This window comes from Macaca mulatta, chromosome X (genome assembly GCF_049350105.2).
Source record: "Macaca mulatta isolate MMU2019108-1 chromosome X, T2T-MMU8v2.0, whole genome shotgun sequence".
Lineage (NCBI taxonomy): Eukaryota > Metazoa > Chordata > Mammalia > Primates > Cercopithecidae > Macaca > Macaca mulatta.
The window spans coordinates 57,021,310-57,029,259 of NC_133426.1; positions in this window are offsets into that span (position 1 = coordinate 57,021,310).

Consider the following 7,950-nt stretch of genomic DNA (forward strand, 5'->3'; position numbering starts at 1 on the left):
TATATTTCTGTTTCGGTATCAGTACCATGCTGTTTTGGTTACTGTAGCCTTGTAGTACAGTTTGAAGTCAGGTAGCATGATGCTTCCAGCTTTGATCTTTTGACTTAGGATTCTCTTGGAGATGCAGGCTCTCTTTTGGTTCCATAAGAACTTTACAGCAGTTTTTCCAACTCTGTGAAGAAACTCATTGGTAGCTTGATGGGGATGGCATTGAATCTATAAATTACCTTGGGCAGTATGGTCATTTTCATGATATTGATTCTTCCTATCCATGAGCATGGTATGTTCTTCCATTTGTTTATGTCCTCTTTTATTTCACTGAGCAGTGGTTTGTAGTTCTCCTTGAAGAGGTCCTTTATATCCCTTGTAAGTTGGATTCCTAGGTATTTTATTGTCTTTGAAGCAATTGTGAATGGAAGTTCATTCATTATTTGGTTTTCTGCTTTTCTGTTATTGGTGTATAAGAATGCTTGCGATTTTTGCACATTAATTTTGTATCCTGAGACTTTGCTGAAGTTGCTTATGAGCTTAAGGAGATTTTGGGCTGAGATGATGGGGTTTTCTAAATATACAATCATGTCATCTGCAAACAAGGACAATTTGACTTCTTCTTTTCTCAGCTGAATACCCTTTATTTCTTTCTGTTGCCTGATTGCCCTAGCCAGAACTTCTAACACTATGTTGAATAGGAGTGGTGAGAGAGGGCATCCCTGTCTTGTGCCAGTTTTCAAAGGGAATTTTTCCAGTTTTTGCCCATTCCGTATGATATTGGCTGTGGGTTTGTCATAAATAGCTCTTATTATTTTGAGATACGTTCCATCAATACCAAATTCATTGAGAGGTTTTAGCATGAAGGGCTGTTGAATTTTGTCAAAGGCCTTTTCTGCATCTATTGAGATAATCATGTGGTTCTTGTCTTTGGTTCTGTTTATATGCTGGATTACGTTTATTGATTTGCATATGTTGAACCAGCCTTGCGTCCCAGGGATGAAGCCCACTTGATCATGGTGGATAAGCGCTTTGATGTGCTGCTGGATTTGGTTTGTCAGTATTTTATTGAGGATTTTTGCCTCGATGTTCATCAGGGATATTGGTCTAAAATTCTCTTTTTTTGTTGTGTCTCTACCAGGCTTGGTATCAGGATGATGTTGGCCTCATAAAATGAGTTAGGGAGGATTCCGTCTTTCTCTATTGATTGGAATAGTTTCAGAAGGAATGGTACCAGCTCCTCCTTGTACCTCTGGTAGAATCCAACTGTGAATCCTTCTGATCCTGGACTTTTTTTTGGTTGGTAGGCTATTAATTATTGCCTCAATTTCAGAGCCTGCTATTGGTCTATTCAGAGATTCAACTTCTTCCTGGTTTAGTCTTGGGAGAGGGTAAGTGTCCAGGAAATTATGTATTTCTTCTAGATTTTGTAGTTTATTTGCATAGAAGTGTTTATAGTATTCTCTGATGGTAGTTTGTATTTCTGTGGGGTCGGTGGTGATATCCCCTTTATCATTTTTTATTGCGTCTATTTGATTCTTCTCTCTTTTCTTTTTTATTAGTCTTGCTAGCAGTCTATCAATTTTTTTAATCTTTTCAAAAAACCAACTCCTGGATTCATTGATTTTTTGGAGGGTTTTTTGTGTCTCTATGTCCTTCAGTTCTGCTCTGATCTTAGTTATTTCTTGCCTTCTGCTAGCTTTTGAATGTGTTTGCTCTTGCTTCTCTAGTTCTTTTAATTGTGATGTTAGAGTGTCAATTTAAATCTTTCCAGCTTTCTCTTGTGGGCATTTAGTGCTATAAGTTTCCCTCTACACACTGCTTTAAATGTGTCCCAGAGATTCTGGTATGTTTTATCTTTGTTCTCATTGGTTTCAAAGAACATCTTTATTTCTGCCTTCATTTCGTTACGTACCCAGTCGTCATTCAGGAGCAGGTTGTTCAGTTTCCATGTCGTTGAGTGGTTTTGATTGAGTTTCTTATTCCTGAGTTCTAGTTTGATTGCACTGTGGTCTGAGAGACAGTTTGTTATAATTTCTGTTCTTGTACATTTGCTGAGCAGTGCTTTACTTCCAATTATGTGGTCAATTTTGGAACAAGTGCGATGTGGTGCTGAGAAGAATGTATATTCTGTTGATTTGTGGTGGAGAGTTCTGTAGATGTCTATTAGGTCCGCCTGGTGCAGAGTTGAGTTCTATTTCTGGATATCCTTGTTAACTTTCTGTCTCATTGCTCTGTCTAGTATTGACAGTGGGGTGTTGAAGTCTCTCATTATTATTGTATGGGAGTCTAAGTCTCTTTGTAAGTCTCTAAGGACTTGCTTTATGAATCTGGGTGTTCCTGTATTGGATGCATATATATTTAGGATAGTTAGCTCTTCCTGTTGAATTGATCCCTTTACCATTATGTAGTGGACTTCTTTGTCTCTTTTGGTCTTTGATGATTTAAAGTCTGTTTTATCAGAGAGTAGGATTGCAAACCCTGCTTTTTTTTTTCTCCATTTACTTGGTAGATCTTCCTCCATCCCTTTATTTTGAGCCTATGTGTGTCTCTGTATGTGAGATGGGTCTCCTGAGTACAGCAAACTGATGGGTCTTGACTCTTTATCCAGTTTACCAGTCTGTGTCTTTTAATTGGAGCATTTAGTCCGTTTACATTTAAGGTTAATATTGTTATGTGTGAACTTGATTCTGTCATTATGATATTAACTGGTTATTTTGCTCGTTATTTTCTTCCTAGCATCAATGGTCTTTACATTTTGGCATGTTTTTGCAATGGCTGCTACCAGTTTTTTCTTTCCATGTTTAGTGCTTCCTTCAGGATCTCTTGTAGGGCAAGCCTGGTGGTGACAAAATCTCTAAGCATTTGCTTATCTGTAAAGGATTTGATTTCTCCTTCACTGATGAAACTTAGTTTGTCTGAATATGAAATTCTGGGTTTAAAATTCTTTTCTTTAAGAATGTTGAATATTGGCCCCCACTCTCTTCTGGCTTGGAGAGTTTCTGCTGAGAGATCTGCTGTTATTCTGATGAGCTTCCCTTTGTCGGTAAGCCAACCTTTATCTCTGGCTGCTCTTAACAGTTTTTCCTTCATTTCAACTTTGGTGAATCTGACAATTATGTGTCTTGGAGTTGCTATTCTGGAGGAGTATCTTTGTGGCGTTCTCTGTATTTCCTTAATTTGAATGTTGGCCTGCCTTACTAGGTTGGGGAAGTTCTCCTGGATGATATCCTGAAGAGTGTTTTTCAACTTGGTTCCATTTTCCCCCTCACTTTCAGGCACCCCAATCAGATGTAGATTTTGTCTTTTCACATAATCCTATACTTCTTGAAGGCTTTGTTCATTTCTTTTTCCTCTTTTTTCTTTAGACTTCTCTTCTTGCTTCATTTCATTCATTTGATCCTCAATCACTGATACTCTTTCTTCCAGTTGATCGAGTCAGTTACTGAAGCTTGTGCATTTGTCACGTATTTCTCATGTCATGGTTTTTTATCTCTGTCAGTTCATTTATGGCCTTCTCTGCATTGATTATTCTAGTTATCCATTCTTCCATTCTTTTTTCAAGATTTTTAGTTTCTTTGCACTCGGTACGTAATTTCTCCTTTAGCTCTGAGAAGTTTGATGGACTGAAGCCTTCTTCTCTCACCTCGCCAATGTCATTATCCATCCAGCTTTGATCTCTTGCTGGCGATGAGCTGCGTTCCTCATTTGAAAATGCAGAAATCACCCATCTTCTGTGTCACTCGTGCTGGGAGCTGGAGACTGGAACTGTTCCTATTCCACCATCTTAAAGAAAACAATTGTTAGTCAAAAATTTTGTTTCCAGCAAAACTAAGCTTCATAAAGGAAGGAAAGATACAGTCTTTGCCAGGCAAACAAATGCTGAGAGAATTTGATGCTATCAAACGAGCACTAGAATAACTGCTAAAGGAGCTCAAAATCTTGATACAAATCCTGGAAACACATCAAATAGAACCTCTGTAAAGCATAAATCTCACAGTACCTATAAAATAAAAACAATTAATAAAAATAACAGGATACTTAGGCAACAAATAACATGATGAATGGAATAGTATCTCACATCTCAATAGTAACATTGAATATAAGTGACCTAAATGCCCCGCATAAAAGATACAGAATTGTGGAGTAGGTAAGAATTTACCAACCAAGTATCTGCTGCCTCTAAGAGACTCACCTAACACATAAGGACTCACATAAACTTAAGGGTAAAGTGTGGAAAAAGACATTTCATGCAAATGGACATCAAAATTGAGTAGGAGTGGCTATTCTTATGTCAGACAAAACAATCTTTATAAAGCAACAGCAGTTTGAAAGACAAAGAGGGACATTATATAATAATAAAAGATTTTATCCAACACGAAAATGTTACAATTCTAAATATATACGCATCTAACCCTAGAGTTCCTAAATTCAGAAAACAATTACTTCTAGATGTAATAAATGAGAAAAACAGCAACGTGATAATAGTGGGGGAACTTCAATACTTCACTGACAGCAATAGACAGTTGATCAAGACAGAAAGTCAAAAAAGAAACAATGGACTTAAAATATACCCTAGAAAAAATAGATTTAGCAGATAAGTACAGCCATTCTAACAAACAATCACAGAATATACATTTTATTCATCAGTGCATAAAACTTTCTCCAAGATAGACCATATGATAGGCCACAAAACAAGTCTCAACAAATTTAAGAAAAGTGAAATTACATAAACTACTCCCTCAGATCACAGTGGAATAAAAGTGGAAATCAACTCCAAAAGGAACCTTCAAAACCATAAAATACATACAAATTAAATAACGTGTTCCTGAATGGTCACTGAGTAATCAATTAAGTCTAAATGGAAATTAAAATATTCTATGAACTGAAGAATAATAGTGACACGACCTTTCTAAACCTCTGGGATACAGCAATGTCAGTGGTAAGAGGATAGCTGATAACCTTAAATGCCTACTTCAATAAGTCTGAAAGGGCACAAATAGATAATCTAAGGTCACACTTCAAGAAACTACAGAAACAAAAGCAAACCAAACCCCAAACCCAGCAGAAGAAAAGAAATAGCAAAGGTTATACCAAAATAAAATAAAATCTAATATAAAAATATAAAACACAAATAAAACAAAAGGCTGGTTATTTTAAAAGACAAATAAAATTGATAAACCTTTAGCAAAATTAACCGAGAAAAGAGAGAGAATATCCAAATAAGCTCAATTAGAAATGAAATGGGAGATTTTACAATCGACACCACAGAAATACAAAAGATTATTCAAGGCTACTACAAACACGCACATAAACTAGAAAACCTAGAGGAGATGTATAAATTCCTGGAAAGATATAACCCTCAACCTTCCTAGCATAAAACAGAAAGAATTAGAAACCCTGAACAGACCAATAAGAAGCAGCAATATTGAAATAATAATAATAAAATTACCAACAATAAAAAAGTTTAGGACGAGACAGATTCACTGTTTAATTCTATCAGGCATTAAAAAAAAAAAGTGGGTACCAAGCCTATTAACTTTATTCCACAAGATAGACAAAAAGAGAATACTCCCTAAATCATTCTATGAAGAGAGTATCACCAAGGAGAAGACATAACCAAAAAATGAAACTACAGACCAGTATCTGTAGGGAGCTGAAGGCCTGTGGGATGTGACCAACTCGGCATTCCACTGGAGGCTATGTGATCAAACAGCAAACTGTTTATCATGAATGCAGGATGTGGGCAAACTCACACTGTGCCTGATGCCAAAAGGTTTGCTGAGGGCCTTCACTCCCTGGCACCGGGCTCCTTGAAGTTCTCTACTGGAAAATTTAGTGCCTATTTTTCGAGGGATGCAGTCTCAGAAGCCTGCTGTGAACCAAACGGCAATTGACAATTATCCAACAATCACCACCCCCCCCTCATTATGTCTTTTACCTAAAAAATTTGGAGGACTGAAAAAGCGTAGGACCCTTGTCCACGAGATGCAAGGTGCCCCCTGACCCCTTCTTCCAAACATATTCTTTTGTCTTTGCCTTTTATTCCCGTGTTTGCCCCGTTTGTTCAGTCCCCCAAGGTCCATGCAGGTTATAAGTGGCGTTCAAATACAGGGACTTCAAGGACGTGAACAAAGAAGGTCTGCTGGAGCAGAGGAACTGAAATTCACAAGGTGAACGGGGACCCTGGGACGAGTCTGCCTGCAGTGGATACAAGGTTAGTGCCCTAAAGAGGTACTGATCAGTGCCCTAAAGAGGTACTGGGTACTGGGAAGAGGAAGTTTTCTGAATCAGGGTAACGTGGGGCAGAATTTGTCTGTTGAAGAAAAACATGTGCGGTTGCTTAAAGTTCTATTGAGACAGTCTGGAGGTCAGGTTAATTCACAGACACTAAATAACCACCTGCAGAAGCCACAAAATGTTTTCCACAGGCAGGCACTTTTGATGTGGAAAATTGGGACAGAGCAGGAGATGGATTAAAACAGGCTCATCAAAAAGGTCTTAAAGTTGATTCTTCTGTTTTTTCCACTTGGAGTTTAATTTGTACTGTACTTCTATCATTATCTCTTTATTCTGCAGGACAGCAGGCCGAGTCTAAAAACCTGAAATAATCTGTTGTCCCACCCACAGCACCAATTGAAAATAAAAAACAGGAGAGGGAGGATAAAAATTGGCCTATAACACCTCCTCCAATTGCAGAAACATCTGTACCACCTTCTTCAGTAGAAGAAATAGAAATAAAAAATACAAAGAATTTTACCCTCTGCTGCGATAGCTGAAGAGCTCTTAGGACCTTGCACTTTTCCTATTTCTGTAAGGCCTGATCAAAATAATCCACAGCAGCTTATTCATGAACACACTCCACTAGAGTTTAAGTTGTTGAAGGAATTAAAAGCAAGTGTGGTAAATAATGGCGTACAGAGCCCATTCACTTTAGGATTGCTAGAATCTGCATTTGGTGCTATGCGTCTTTTACCCTTTGATGTAAAACACTTGACACGAACTTGCTTGTCTGCTAGTGCATATCTGACAGGAAATTTAAATTAACAAGAAATGTGTGCAGATCAGGCTAGACAGAACCGTGTTGCAGGACACAGAGACATTACAGAGGATATGCTACTGGGTAATGGCCCTTATTCAGACCAGGAACGTCAAATGGCACTCCCAGACGCTGCTTATCAGCAGTGTGCACAGGCTGCTAAACACACCTGGGCCACAATTCCTGAAGAAGGAGTCCCAGTACAATCCATTTTACATATCATGCAAGGGTCGCAGGAACCCTATGCACAATTTCTTGCGTGATTACAAGAGGCAGTGAAGCGTCAGATTCCTCATATGATGGATGCATAAATGCTAACCTTAACTCTAGCTTTTTTTTTTCCACAGAGGTGATAATAAAATAAAATTAGACCGTGTTTTTTTATTCTCCTTTATTTTTACATATTAATTAATATACAGAATCAGTAAAAAAATAATAAAAATGCATTCATATTATCATCTAAAAGAAGAAATACTGTTTTTAATCAACTCTAGCTTTTGAGAATGCCAGTGCAGATTGTAAATGTGCACTGACACCTGTGAGTTGTACAAAAAACTTGGGAAATTTTCTCAGAGGTTGTCAGGATGTAGGAACTGAGCTTCATCGATCTGCAATGTTAGCGTAAGCAATGGCTAATTTAGCAGTTGACAAATCTAAAAGGAACCAAGGGTCAAACTCTAAAATGTGAAAATGTAATAGTTGTGGGAAAACTGGACATTTTAAAAAGGATGCTGCAGGATCTCAGGACAGAAAGCACCTTATAGTGCAGTTACCCCCCAACCCCAGTGGAAAAAAATGCCAGAACTTTGTCCTTGCTGTAACAAAGGAAATCACTGGGCTAATCAGTGCTGCTCAAAATTTCATAAGAATGGCACCCCCAGTTGGGAAGCTAGATGGGGGCCTTGACCCACGCCCATCAAACA